Source organism: Hylobates moloch, unplaced genomic scaffold, assembly GCF_009828535.3.
Source record: "Hylobates moloch isolate HMO894 unplaced genomic scaffold, HMol_V3 SCAFFOLD_6, whole genome shotgun sequence".
NCBI lineage: Eukaryota > Metazoa > Chordata > Mammalia > Primates > Hylobatidae > Hylobates > Hylobates moloch.
Window position 1 is genome coordinate 132,171,731 of NW_026652281.1, and position 14,935 is coordinate 132,186,665.

The window sequence follows — 14,935 nt, forward strand, 5'->3', positions numbered from 1 at the left end:
ATTGGACAAAACGGGCATGACCGAGTAGTGAAACTCAGCGAGGCCTGCCTATCTAGGTTCTTCTTGGCCTGTCTGAGCGGCTTTCCTTCCTTCTGGGTGTGGGGCAGGACCCTCTCTGGAAGGGGGGTCTTATGACTCACAGACAAACAAAATAGGTCAGATCATTTCTTTATGGCCAGTTTTCACACAGAAAAGTGGGGGAAAGTTAGAATAGTATTTTTAGGTTTTATGGCTGGCTTTAAGGAAAGGGGGTTCTGGTTCCTATGACCTACCTTGAGGAAGAGAGATTCTAGTTTCTCTGGCTAGCCTTGTAGGTGAATGGGACTGAGAGACAGGAGGGCAGGAGCAGGTCAGGGAGAAACATTTGCTTCTGAGGCCTTCATTTTAGGGTATTGTTTTCTGAGGCCCAACAGGCATCTTTAGGGCTGGTAAATTTACCTGGAGTAGCCAAGTACAAATGAATTACTTCAGAGCTGGCATTTATTGCTAAATAGATAGTCTTATCTAAGGGTACCAAAATTCTAGAATCTGAATTTTATCCTAAAATTAGGTCCCCCTGGCTCCCCTTCAGTGAAGTGATTGGCAAGAGACTGTGGAGAACTGAGGCATTTGCCTTCTAGACTCCCACTTCCCTGGTCTAGTTAGAGCAAGCAGCAGAAACTGACTGATATAAGCAGAGAAGAAATGTATGGAAAGGGCATGGGGCAGCCCCCACAGTGACCTGAAAGGCTGGAGAATTGGGCAAGATCAAAAGGAGAGTGGGCAACCAGGACCAACGCTAGAATTGTGAATAGCACCCGGCCACAGAACCAGACTGACAGGGTCCCTGCAGTGTCTGACACTGAGCCTGATTACCGCAGCCTGCAGAGGTGCTGCTAGCTACATACAGTGAACACCGCTGACCCTACTTCTCCTGGGAATGGGATTTTATTTAGCTATCACCTGCCCCCAGGATGGATTCTTTGCAGTCTCCTATTGTGTGCATGTCTAGCTGCTGTTTCAAAGTCCTGGGTGCCCTGCTTTCAAGAGGGGTTGGGAAGGTGAGCACTACATTAAAAAAATGTATCAGTTATTTAATTAGATTCTCCTTAAGAAATTTAGAACATCAATGTGTGAGGATAAGTTCTACTCGTCATAGCAAAGAGAGATCACTGTTAGCCCTGGAGCTGAGGAATAGCTTTGATTTTGGTAAAATTTGCCAGTCCACAGCTTTCTGATCAACCAGGCGCTACTCTATAACTTCACATTTCTCTTTTTCTGCACCAGAGATCTCACCTTCGTGGTGTCTGGGCTTCTGCAGTTTCTTCTTGAAGTAAGCATCAGTAAGACGTTTTGAGATTTTCACACTGCTGGCCGATATCAATTTTTGTAGAGGTGGCAGTGACAAATTACTGGTGTGTTCTTCGCAGAGAAACTCAATTGAGGACCAGAGGTCCAGTCACAAGTAAAAGCCATTGCCCAGCTAGCTGCTCCAGGAAAACCATCTTGCCTCTGTGGCGCCCAGTGAGGAAGAGCAGAATGGTCCTAGGAGAGATGCTGGCTTGCAGTTTTCTGGCATGCTGACTGCAGGTTTTTTTTTTTTTTTTTTTCAGGCAGCGTCTTGCTCTGTCACCCAGGCTGGAGTGCAGTGGCACGATCTCGGCTCACTGCTACCTCCTGCCTCCTGGATTCAAGCGATTCTCCTGCCTCAGCCTCCCAAGTAGCTGGGACTACAGGTGAGTACCACCATGCCTGGCTAATTTTTGTATTTTTAGTAGAGAAGGGGTTTCACCATGTTGGCCAGGCTGGTCTCATACTCCTGACTTCAGGTAATCTGCCCACCTCAGCCTCCCAAAGTGCTGGGATTACAGGCGTAAGCCACCATGCCCAGCCGCTCAACAACTTTTTAGACACATCTTCAGTAGGATGATAGCTAGGCATCTTGTGAAGTTTAACCACCAAGGCACCACCATTCTTGTCACCACCAACTGGTTTTGTAACAGTTGCAAGAAACTTCTCCTTTTCAATCTTGGATTTAGCTGCTGAATACTTCCTTTTGTACGTGCCTTTCTGGAACACATAGCAGGTCGGGAATATCTGCCAATTCCTCTGATGAGGACAGGATTTCAGCTGCAGTGGGGCTTCCTTTTCTTGGGCTTTTTAGCCTTGAGGTTATCCTTTGTCATGCTGCCACTAGCATCAGCCTTCTTGGATTCAGGTTTCTTCTCCTTAGTATCTGGCTTCTCAACTTTTTCACCCGCTGTCTTACAAGATGAGAAAGACAGCACCAGGCTGGGTGTGGTGGCTCATGCCTGTAATCCCAGCACTTTGGGAGGCTGAGGCAGGCAAATCGCTTTAACTCAGGAGTTCGAGACCAACCTGGCCAACATGACAAAATTCCATCTCTACAAAAAAATATAAAAATTAGCCAGGCATGATGGCATGTGCCTATAGTCCCAGCTACTTGGGAGTTGAGGTGGGAGGATCGCTGGAGCCCAGAAATTAAGGCTGCAGTGAGCTATGATCACGCCACTGCACTCCAACCTGGATGACAATGAGACCCTGTCTCAAAAGAAAGAAAGAGGAAAAGAAGACAGCACCACATTTTCAGGCTCTTTAACAAGATGCTTAAGGTTAGGGGCCAGCAGAATTCCCCAAAGGTGATAAAGAATTTCATCTGCTGAGTAGCTAAAAGAAAAATGCCCATGACATCAATTTTAAGCCATTGTTGGTGATAGTAAGAGAACCATCTTTTTGGTGTTTTAGATTCTGACATTAAAATGCTTTGGTGGTTCAACACAACACTATGGATGGTTGGAGGATCACAAAAGAATCTACTATGTCTATTATTTCCTTGAGTGTCTGAATGAAATGTCATTGGCTCTGTGGCATGTTTACATTGAACTTAGTGTAAAGACTCTGGATCCTGGCTTTTAATTGGGGCTTTCCCACTTACTAGCTGTGTGACCCGGGAGCAATCATTTAATCTTTCTCAGCCTCAGTTTCCTCATTTGTAAAGTGGAAATGACTTTAACACTTATCTCTTACTTAGAGTTCTTGTGTGATGATATCCATAAAGCTCCTGGGACAGTGCTCAGCGTATAATAGCGCTTAATAAATGGTAGCTATTAATGGCTAATTTAGAGAGACTTGAGATTGAGGATTGGCCAATAGGGTCAAAACACAAGGCCTGCTGATGTCCAGGATGTACCAGGTGTCCACCTTCGAGGATCATTTGGAGGAAGGAGGTCATGATAAAAGATGAAGTGAGTGACCTCCAAGTTGGATGACCTCCATCAAAAAAGATGGGCAAATTCCCAGATGCTACTGGTCACAGGTGCCTGAGCAGAACAATCTGCTTTCAAAGTACAATTAAATAGGAAAATGCTCAGTGATCTCAAGGGGTAGACCCACCCCGGTGCCCCATCTGCTCAGTTTAGGCAGAGCCATTAGACGGTGCTGGGGAAAACGTTTATCTCTAGTTTACAGAAGGTTCTTTTGGAATCTCTTTGCAGAACTCAAAAGGGGGGCGTTCTCAGACACAGATGATCTCAACAACCTTTGTTTTGGTTGGAATCCTGGGAAAGTCATCAATCTTTGGGCAACTCACATTTCTATTTTTGTTCCAGTTATCCAGCAGATAATAAATAGGTTTTTAGTTCTGCTAAGTGCTAATTTGAGAGGCATCTCTTTTTATTTATTGGGAGAAAATATGAAAGATGCAGCCTAAGAAATAATCTGTTGGTGTTGCCGACTCACCTTTTCAGATAAGGCATCAATTTTATTATTATTTAGCATTTTTGCTAAATTAAGAATGAGAACAAATCACCAAAAAAAGAAAGATTCTAAGAGATGTGCATACATTTGTATTCCCATAACTGAGGATCATTTGAGTTTATGTAAGACGCTATTTCAGAGTTAGCACATCACCTCTAAAGCTGCTGCGTTTAAAGCTGGGTTGGTTGTCAAAAGCACCATTTAAATGTTTTCATGGAAGAATTAGGGATGGAATATGTACACACTGGCCACCCAGGGAGAAGTTGAAATAGTCATTTACCTCTTTAATGGAGGCAGAGAATGTAATTAACAATCATTTTCACGTAACAGTTAAATATTTCATGGTGGTGACAATGATTCATCCTTACTTCCTACAGCATCTACAGCAAAATTAAACCCAAGTCTTAAGACGTTCAGGAAACTATAGAATGTAAAAACTCAACATTCATCCTGTCTCTGTCCTACTAACTTACCTTCCTTGTATTCCTCTCATACTCATCCTCCTTCTGCAAGTAGCAGTTTTAACTTCTGTATTGCTTGGCACCACAGGCTTCCTAATTTACAGAGAGAACTTGGCTAGTGCAGGGAAGGCAAATACGTTTCAAGTCTCAGATTTCAACCTGAAATTGATTGGTAGTGGCTACCTGGAACACTGTGTTGAAAGGGCTTCTAAAAAGTTGCCTCTAGGCGCAGTGGGAAGGAAGGCAGTGATTGATTAGTAACACCTGCCATGGGTTGGAGATAAGAGTACTGGCCTGAATATTATTTATTTTGCCATCCTCAACCAGTGCAAAGAACCCAAGATTAGGAATTGGGTCTGGTCTTGGTTTAGCCATAGCATTGAGAGGTGATGGCCTGCTGGCACCCCTCACAGCCCTCGATCACTCTCGGCACCTCCTTGATCTCAGGGCCCACTCTGGCTGTGCTTGAGGAGCCCTTCGGCCCACCGCTGCACTGTGGGAGCCCCTCTCTGGGCTGGCTGAGGCCGAAGCCAGCTTCCTCTGTTTGCAGGGAGGTGTGGAGGGAGAGGCGCGGCCGAGAACTGGGGCTGCGTGCGTCGCTCACGGGTCCGGGTGGGCATGGGCTGGGCGGGCCCTGCACTCGGAGTGGCAGCTGCCCGCCGCCGGCTCCGGGCTGTGAGGGGCTTAGCACCTGGGCCAGCAGCTGCGGAGGGTGTGCCGGGTCCCCCAGCAGTGCCTGCCAGCCGGCACTGCACTCTCATTCTCGCCGGGCCTCAGCTGCCTCCCTGCGGGGCAGGGCTTGGGACCTGCAGCCCACCATGCCCAAGCCTCCCCTCCTCCACTGTGGGCACCTGCATAGCTCGAGCCTCCCCGACGAGTGCCGCTCTCTGCTCCCCAGCTCTGGGTCCCACCCAAGACCTTAGGAGTGCAGGGCACAGCACGGGACCGGTGGGCAGCTCCACCTGCGCCCCTGGCGCAGGATCCAGTGGCTGAAGCCAGCTGGGCTCCTGAGTCTAGTGGGGATTTGGAGAACCTTTATGTCTAGCTAAGGGATTGTAGATACACCAATCAGCACTCTGTGTCTAGCTCAAGGTTTGTAAATGCACCAGTCAGTACTCTGTGTCTAGCTCAAGGTTTGTGAATGCACCAATCAGCACTCTGTATCTGGCTAATCTGGTGGGGACTTGGAGAACCTTTATGTCTAGCTAAAGGATTGTAAATACACCAATCAGCACTCTGTGTCTAGCTCAAGGTTTGTAAATGCACCAATCAGCACTCTGTGTCTAGCTCAAGGTTTGTAAATGCACCAATCAATGCTCTGTGTCTAGCTAATCTAGTGGGGACTTGGAGAACTTTTGTGTCTAGCTCAGGGATTGTAAACTCACCAATCAGCACCCTGTCAAAACGGACCAATCAGCTCTCTGTAAAATGGACCAATCAGCAGGATTTGGTTGGCTCAGATAAGGGAATAAAAGCAGGGGGCTTGAGCCCGCAGTGGCAACCCGCTGGGGTCCCTTTCCATAGGCTTGTGGGAGCTTTGTTCTTTCACTCTTTCCAATCAGTCTTGCTGCTTACTCTTTGGGTTGGCACTGCCTTTATGAGCTGTAACATTCACCTCGAAGGTTTGTAGTTTCACTCCTGTAGGCCAGTGAGACCATGAACCCACCGGGAGGAATGAACAACTCCAGGCGTGCCACCTTAAGAGCTGTAACACTCACCGCGAAGGTCTGCAGCTTCACTTTTGAAGCCAGTGAGACCACGAACCCACCAGAAGGAAGAAACTCCAAACACGTCTGAACATCAGAAGGAACAAACTCCGGACACACCATCTTTAAGAGCTGTACACTCACTTCGAGGGTCTGCGGCTTCATTCTTGAAGTCAGTGAGACCAAGAACCCACCAATTTTGGACACAGCGTGCTATATGGTTTTGGACAAACATCACCATCCCAGTTTTCTCAAATGCTAGTTTAGAGGAAATTTAGTCTCTCATACAAAATTTAAAAGGCTGTTATAAAGATTGAAAAGTATTTGAAATCCCAGAAATGTGTATAATACATTGTTATATTGCCATTTTCCAAATGGAAGGCTAACTGGACAGCTTATAGATTTATGTAAGACTCAGAGCTCCATTGTAAATCTATTTATTTTACAAATGTGAGGGGTATAGGGAAAAGGGAGTGTGGAGTCCTTCAGCAGAAAGGAGAGATTGAAAAGGTCAGAGATGAAAGGAACTTAAATATTATCTAGGAGAGTGGTTTTCCTATTTTTTTTTTTCTTAAAAATCTGAGAAACTCCGTTTTCCCCCCAGACAAAATCCTTATGCACACCCAATACGATAAACCAGTAAGTGGTGCTGTTCTGTTTGAAGGTGTTTATTTCTTACTAGGCTTCCCAGATCCTTGGTGTAGAGAAAGTATTAGGTATATTTTAATTCAGTTATGTGTCCCAGGCATCTTCAGAAAGGGGTATTAAAACTTTTCTAGCGTGTTAAATTCTGCTGCCTCACCAACGACATCTTGGACCTTGACCTCCAATGTGTGTTTGACCAAATTCCCCTCGTAGAGGCTGGGAAGAGAGGTACTTGTTTGAGATCCAAATGATAAAATGCTTGGTATGGGAGAAAAAAAAAGATTCCTGTGTGAGAGAAAAGCCAGTCCTAATTGTATTACAAACACAAGGACGTAAAAAAGCTGTTCCATTTCTAAAATCCTAGAGTGGAATGAGAAGTCCTTACAGTGACTTTGCCTCATCACCATCCAGTCATCCAGTGAATATTCGCCCAGTATCTGCTGTGCATCAGACATTGCATTTAGCACTGGGGATACAGTGTTGGGCAAAACTGGGCCCGTGTTTTCATGGACCATATATTTTGTTGGGAGAGACAGAATGAACAAACGTAAAAAGATTTTAGATGGTGATATGTGGAATGAAAATAGTTTTCATACAAAGGAAGTGAAGGTGGAGGTTCTAAATAGCAGTTGCTCCATACTTGTTAAATGAATCAATAAAGGCTTATTATGGGCCACCAGAGGCCCCAGACCACACATTGACAATAAATATTTTCAACAATGTAAAGAGTAGAACCATATCAATTGTAATCTTAGAGTTCCCATGGGGCGCAAGAGAAACTTTATTTGCGTGACTGAGTAGAAGTCTGGCTCACAGCATCTTGGCTAGAGCTTTTTATATCTTTATATTTCGGAGCTACCCGGCCACGTTTGTGCACCTATAGCAATGTCATAAAAGCTACTCCCTGCTTGCGGTAATGAAGCACAGAGGAGTTGTGTTAGGAATTTATGTCAGCTGGAGAAGGGACGCTGGAGTAGCCAACTTATAACAAAATAACTTTAATAAATTTTGTTGACTGAGGAAAGAAAGGCAAAGCATTTTATGGATCTGGAAAACAAACGAGTTTAGGGCTCAGAGCTGGGAGAAAGTGATTACAGAAGAGAAGTCAAAGTTGAGAATAGAAAGAAGACAACTGAGAGGGAGGCAGAGGTGTGAGGAGCCAAACAGGACAAAAATCTGGGTTCATTTGTACTATGGATCCCCTCTGCTGTAAAGGAATGAAAGTGGGAATAAAATATCCACACAAAACCTATTTCAAAAGCCATAGTTCACAAAAGGAACCATTAATCTCACTGTGATGGTTAATTTAATTTAATCTTATTTTTCAGACAGAGTCTTATTCTGTCATCCAGGCTGGAGTGTGGTGGCATGATCTTGGCTCACTGCACCCTCCACCTCCTGGGTTCAAGCGACTCTTCTGCCTTAGCCTCCTGAGTAGTTGAGATTGCAGGTGTGCGCCACCACGTGCGGCTACTTTTTGTAGAGGTGGGATTTTGCCATGTTGGCCAGGCTGGTCTTGAACTCCTGACCTCAAGTGATCCACCTGTCTCAGCCTCCCAAAGTGCTGGGATTATAGGTGTGAGCCGCTGCGCCCGGCCTGTGATGGTTAATTTTAATACGTCAACTTGATTGGGCCACAGGGTGTCCAGTTTAAACATTACTCCTAGATGTGTCTGCAAGGATATGTCTATTTCCAGATGAGACTGGCATTTGAATTGGTGAACTCCATGAAATAGATTGCCTTTCCCAATGTGGATGGGCACCCTCCAATCAGCTGAGGGCCTGAATAGAACAAAAAGCAGAGGAAGGAGGGAGTTGGCCCCTTCCTGCCTGCTGCATGAAGTGGGATCTTGGTCTTATTCTGCCCTTGGACTGAGATTTACACCACTGGTCCCCCTGGTTCTCAGGCCTTCAGACTCAGACTGGGACTACACCACTGGCTTGCCTGGGTCTCCAGCTTGCAGACAACAGATCATGGGACTTCTCAGCCTCCATAATCACATGGGCGAATTCCTCATGCCTTAAATTAGAGGCATTTCCCATTTGTATGCTTTGAAAAATCAATTCACAGCAACAGTGTTAGAATTGTGAAGTACCTTCTCTTTCCCTAATGTCTGTCATTCTCTTCTTCCTGGCCTAGGTATATTGCTTTAGGCTCAGAGGCTTACGTTGAAAGAGGAAGACTGGAGATAAATGCTCTTTTTCTCTTCATGTCAGTCTGGTGAGATGCCTCTTCAACTTTGTGAAGCCCCTTCAACTTTGTGAAGCCCCTTCAACTCTGGCTTGCCCTGGCTATTGTACTGGCAGAGGGACTGCCAGGGAGATCTTGTGACTTATGTTGAATATTTATTCTCTCTGGCAAACCACATGGTCATTACGAGGAGCCTGGCTTCTGGATTTGCCTGTTATCCTACAATGTAGTGGTCACATCTCATTACATCTCAACTCTTACACCATGGAATTCCAGGAAGTTCTGAAGCCCCAGGAGCCTTCAACATCTGAAAGCATTTGGATTTACCATTCTGTTTCTCATCCCCTTGTTTGGAGGCCTCCTATACCTTGCTGTGATTGTGTGCTTATGTGTGTGTGTGTGCGCGTGCATAGGAATGTGTGTGTGTGTGCGTGTGCATAGGAATGTGTGTGTGTGCATGCATGCTTTGCTGGTATGATGGTTCTCAGCACTGTCTACTGCCTTACATCCAAGTTCTCCCATTTAAGCTGACCCTCTTAGTATTTTATCACTGACATTATTTGGAATTGCTGGTGCATGCTGATAATAAAATCAGACTGACTGTTATTGTTTTTAAATTCTCCAAAGGCCATGCCCATGCACCCCTTTATTGCCTGTACATAGGGCTGACTTCTTCTACCGCCTTAGGGTCAAAGCCTCTGCTTGGCGGCATCCTATTCACCCTTCATGACCCATCCTGGGCTAGGTTTGATGCTCCTCCTACCCTGCTTTCTCTGTCCTATCACTTATCTGATATGTTTGTTTAACCTTCTGTTTTCCCCCTGTCTATTTTAAGGGATGTGGAAGCAGAGAATGTGTCTGTTTTGCTCACCATCACATCTGCGGAGCCTAGCCCAATGCCTGGCATGGAGTCAGGATGCAATCATAATTTGCCACATGAATGAATAAATGGTTGGCTTGTCCCATGACTGGCCACTCTCTGTCTTACTTCCTCATCTGTAAAATCGAGCACTTTCTTTACTTACATCATAAGATTTCCATGAAGGTGAAATAAACTGATGAGCATTTTTTGTTTTTATTTTTTGAGACGGGGTCTCGCTCTGTCACCCAGGCTGAAGTGCAATGATGTGGTCTCAGCTCACTGCAACCTCCGCCTCCTGGGTTCAAGCAATTCTCATGCCTCAGCCTCCCAAGTAGCTGGGATTACAGGCGTGTGCTACCATGCCTGGCTAATTTTTGTATTTTTTTAAGTAGAGATGGGGTTTCACCATGTTGTCCAGGCTGGTCTCGAATTCCTGACCTCGGGTGATCCGCCCGCCTCGGCCTCCCAAAGTGCTGGGATTACTGATGAGCATTTTTTAAAAGAGTGCAAAAAGAACTGTATAAAACTGTGAGGTGGTAATTGTTACGTGTGCTGCTGAGTGGAAAGATCATGCCTGATGCATCCCTTTGGTTTGTTGTTCTTTCCTGCTCTTCAGACACAAATATGTGTCAGCATTTAATCAATACTGTCTTTCCAGAGGGAAGATTGACAGAGACAAGACTTCCTCTCTGCTCCTGTCAGGGTAATGGGTGCCTGTTGAGATGCTTGTCTTAATTTACCGAATAGAGGGCATTTGCCTCTTGCAAACTTGTTGTTTTGATTTATTCAGCAGATTTGCCATGATTAAAGTATCCTCTTTGTTATTAAGATAAAACCAACCTTTTCTTTCTTGAGGTGAATGACAGATGAAAAATATATACATATATATTTTACCACCCAGTGAGGTTAATTGGATGGTTTCTATCCAGGGACCAACATGTTCTGATTTAACGTCAAAATCTTTTTGTAAAAGGCTCAATGCTAGGGAGATTAAATCTAGGACTAACCAATGGGCACAAGGGATGAAGAGAGATTTTTAAAAATTGACTCAGTATAAAGTAGATCTGTTTAATGGATGGGCCCAGAGACGGGATGGGGTATCTTTAAAGGAAGGAGGGAGTGTCTGAGACTGGGGATGTTTACACAGAGGTAGGATGGTCACTGAGCAGAAATAGAGCTAATTTATTTATTCGACAGATGTTTAGTGAGCTCCTACACTGTGCTTGACACCAAGCTAGGTACTGGGAAGAGGCTGCCCTAAAGCCTGGAGATGTGGGTCTAGTCTTGTTTAACAATAATAACACGCAACTACACAAAAGTAGCAGTTAATGCTCATCAACTGCTTACCATGTGCCAGCACATGGCTCAGCATTTTATGTGCACTGCTTTGCTCCTCAGAATGCCTCGGATAGGTGCATTTCCCCTTTTTCCGCTCACTTGCTGTATGACCTTGGGCTGGTCCCTTTCCCTCTCTGAGCATCAGTTTCCTCATTTATAAGGATTTAACTCATCCCGGGGACAAAATGAGCTTCCAGGAGTAAGAGAAATTGAGACAAGGGAGCATCTGAGGGGGTGCTGAGCTCCCTGGCTCTGAATTTTTAAAATTTCTATTACATATAAAAACCAAATAGAGGCTATAGGCCTCCTAAAGGTGAAGCTTCAATTTTCAAGGAAATAGGGCTCTTGAGCACACCAAACAAGGGACAGTGAAAGAGGAAAGGAAAGGTTCTGTCTGGTAAATTGGACCCATTATTCTGGTCTGGGCCTGTTTAGACACTTATGGCTTAAAGTAATTTTACCTCTTTTCCTCACACTGTGTTCATCTCAAGAGAGTTTGGGCCAACAAGTTGAAGGAATTCTCAGGATATGTCGGCACAGACAGTGATCTAAGTGTACATCTGGTTGCTGGAAGAGTCCAGGAGCTTGGCTTCTGGAACCCCCAGATAGACTCTGAGGCCAGGCAGGGACTCAGCCAGGACAGGGGACATAATCTTTTGATACAACAGACAGTGGCATAGCAAGCATGGGTGGTGGGAGTACAAAAGAGTAGTTTATCACTGACATTATTTGGAATTGCTGGTGCAGGTTGATAATAAAATCAGACTGACTCTTATTGTTTTTAAATTCTCCAAAGGCCATGCCCATATACCCCTTTATTGCCTGCACATAGGGCTGACTGCTTCTACCGCCTGTCCTTTTTTTTTTTCTCTCTGTTGCCCAGACTGGAATGCAGTGGCGTGATCTTTGCTCACTGCAGCGCCCGCCTCCCAGGTTCAAGCGATTCTCCTGCCTCAGCCTTCTGAGTAGCTGGGATTACAGGCACCCACCACCACGCACAGCTAATTTTTGTATTTTTGGTAGAGACGGGGTTTCACCATATTGGCCAGGCTGGTCTCGAACTCTTGACCTTGTGATCCACCAGCCTCAGCCTCCCAAAGTGCTGGGATTACAGGCGTGAGCCACTGCGCCTGGCCCTGCCTGCCCTTCTATGCCTCTGAACATAGGCCCAGGATCTGTGTCCTAGGGCTTGAGGGGCAGGGGTAAGAAGGAGTTTCTTATGGAAGTCAGGGACTGAGCAAGCGCCTCTTGGAGGGAGTCCCAGATCTGCCTGTATTTCCTTAACTGGGGTCAGAACAGGGCATTCGTTTTTTAAAAAAATATTCAACAAACATTTGTTAAGCACTTACTTGATAATAGTACCTGTCATTATCATTGAATTTAATCTTCAAAATTCATCCTTTAAGACAAGCCATATCCCTGTTTTACAGATGAAGAACTCAGGCTCAGAGAGGAGAAGTCATTTGTGCAGTTGAGCTTGGGTCAGTACGGCTCTGGAACCTATGTACCTCTAGTTGATAACACTGCCCCTCGTCTAAGTGCTATAACTGGCTATTTGCCTGGTTGCCTCTGGTTTGGGGTTGATGGTTTCTCAGACTGTAACAAGAGCTTAACATGGTAATCAGGAAGGTAGGCCTGCCTGTGTTGGTACAGATACCTTGCTACTGAGGATATCAGTGGAAGGAAAAGGGCAAAGCCCAAATATTGTAGCTCTGGAAATGAGAACTTAAGGCCTTGGCTCTGTCTTTTCAGTGCATGGTTTGAGAAGTTTTTAGAGGAAAAGGGAGCAGATAAATAATCCCATGATCTTGTCAAGTAGCAGCACTATTAAAAATTTCCCAGGAAATTAGGCTAGCTGAGTCAGGTGCATGGGAAGTGTTCTCTTTTGCTTTCTGCATTTTCCCCGGACGCCTTTCTTAGCATCCCTCAGTGCCCCCACAGCTACTCCCACTTCTCAGTTTCATCCACTCTCTGGAAGCTCACCTTGTCCCCAGGCTCAGGGCACATAAGCACCCACGTGTTGTCAGACTTCAATTCCTGTGGAATCAGAATGGCAAGGATGTGCCAGGTTAAAAATCTGAGCTTTTGTATGTGAGTCCGTGTGTGCACATGTGAGTGAATATGTGTTTGTGTGTATCACACACACACATACACAGGTGTTAATCTGCTTTGAGTAAACCTTTTTCAAACACAACCTAATTCCTAAAGAACCATTTGGAAAGTTCCCAAGGTAGGAAAAGATCAACCACAAGCAACCTTGAAGCAGTAGGTAGAAAGTTGGATTGTTTTTTCTTGGCAGTAATTTCTTCCAGGCCTGAGAAAGGGATGGGATAGACAGCAGCTCGCAGGGAGAGCTCTGGGCCAACGTTTGCTAAGTGGTCTCAGGAGGGGGCTGAGGCTTTCAACCAAGTAATTGGTTGCCCCCGAAAGCCAAACATTTGGCTTTGAGTTCAGCTCCCATTCGGAATTCATTTCCCAGACCTCAAAGTGCGAAACGTCACTGTTGTTATTTATTTATTTTTCTTTATTCTCAGGCTTGTTTGTTTTCTGGCAAGGAGCCAAGGTAATTTCTGTGAAGGCTAGCGTCCTTCGGTATTTGTAAGATGAGGAAAATGCCACGGATGGTGTGTGAAGAGGATGTACAAAAACTGGACAAGAGGGAATTAAGCCGACTCTGCTGGAATTACCTTGTTTTTCTTCCTTCTTAGAAAACAGAAAGTCAGAAGCAATGTGGTCCATCACTCTTCCTTCCTTCCTTCCTTCCTTCCTTCCTTCCTTCCTTCCTTCCTTCCTTCCTTCCTTCCTTCCTTCCTTCCTTCCTTCCTTCCTTCCTTCCTTCCTTCCTTCCTTCCTCTTTCCTTCCTTCCTTCCCTCTATCTTCCATTTTTTTATCCATCCTTCCTTTCTTCCATCCATCCTCTTTTTCATCCATATATGAAAACTGAATTGAGCATTTATTGTGAACTAAGGGATACAAAGATGAACTAAACACAGTCCTTGGCTTCTAGAAATTTATAGCTGAGTGGGGAAGACAGACGCAAACACATTACTGCAATGTAGCAAGGTAATTATTAATATTACAACAGAAGTTTGTGAAGGGGATCCAGGGAGCTCAGTATAGAAGGCTCCTGTCTCTGTGTGGCACAGAGGTTGGCAATTAGCAAGGCCTCTGAGAGTAGTGTTTTTAAATGGGAGAGTTCACTGATCCCCCTCACAGGACATGTGACAGAGGTGTGGCTCACCTATTCAGTTGCCACCACTGCTCAAACCCCTTACGGGAGGAGAAGCACACAGACAAGTGCAGGAGCCCAAGTGGACGTGTATTACAGTGTGCCCTTTCAGCCTTGCCATTTGTAGACAGCTTGAATGTTAACCATCTCAGTGGACCCTCTGCCTTTCTGCAAGGGCAGAGGGCTAGTGTGACAGCTTCCTGTATCCTGAGCTCTTGTCCAGTGTCCTAGAAAAATTGGGTCACACACAGCCTGGAAGGATGAATGTGGGAGTTTTATGAGTGGTGGAGGTGGCTCTCAGCAGGCTGGATAAGGGCATGGAGTGGGAATATGATCTTCCCCTGGAGCCTGGCCATCCAGTGCCTGAACCTCTTTCTGACCACCCCCATCCAAACTCCTCTCTGTGTTCAGACATTCCTCCTCTTCTGTCTTTCTCTGCTGTGTCATTCTGCTGTCTATCTGCTTGTCTCCTTATCTCCTTACCTGCTCATCTGCCTCAGGAGCCTAGGGTTCAGGGTTTATATAGGTACAGGATAGGAGGCATGTTGGGCCAAAAGGCAACTTTTTGGGCATAAAAACAGGAATGCCTGTCTTCATTTAGGGCTGCGGGTCTTCAGGCTTGAGGATGGGGCCTTTGCCGGGGAACCACTCTCTTCTACCCAGTGTTTCCCTGTCTCCTGTCTGTATCATTTTCAGATGAATCTTAAAGGATAAGATGGCAGGGCTGGTTGGTGTAAGAGCCAAGG

General features: G+C 45.5%; 1 pseudogene; it reads right to left on the reverse strand.

Moving 5' to 3' along the window:
• Positions 1–1,132: 1,132 nt before the first annotated feature.
• The window catches only part of LOC116470636 (large ribosomal subunit protein eL6-like), a 162,995-nt pseudogene continuing 149,192 nt past the window's right edge, over positions 1,133–14,935 (reverse strand).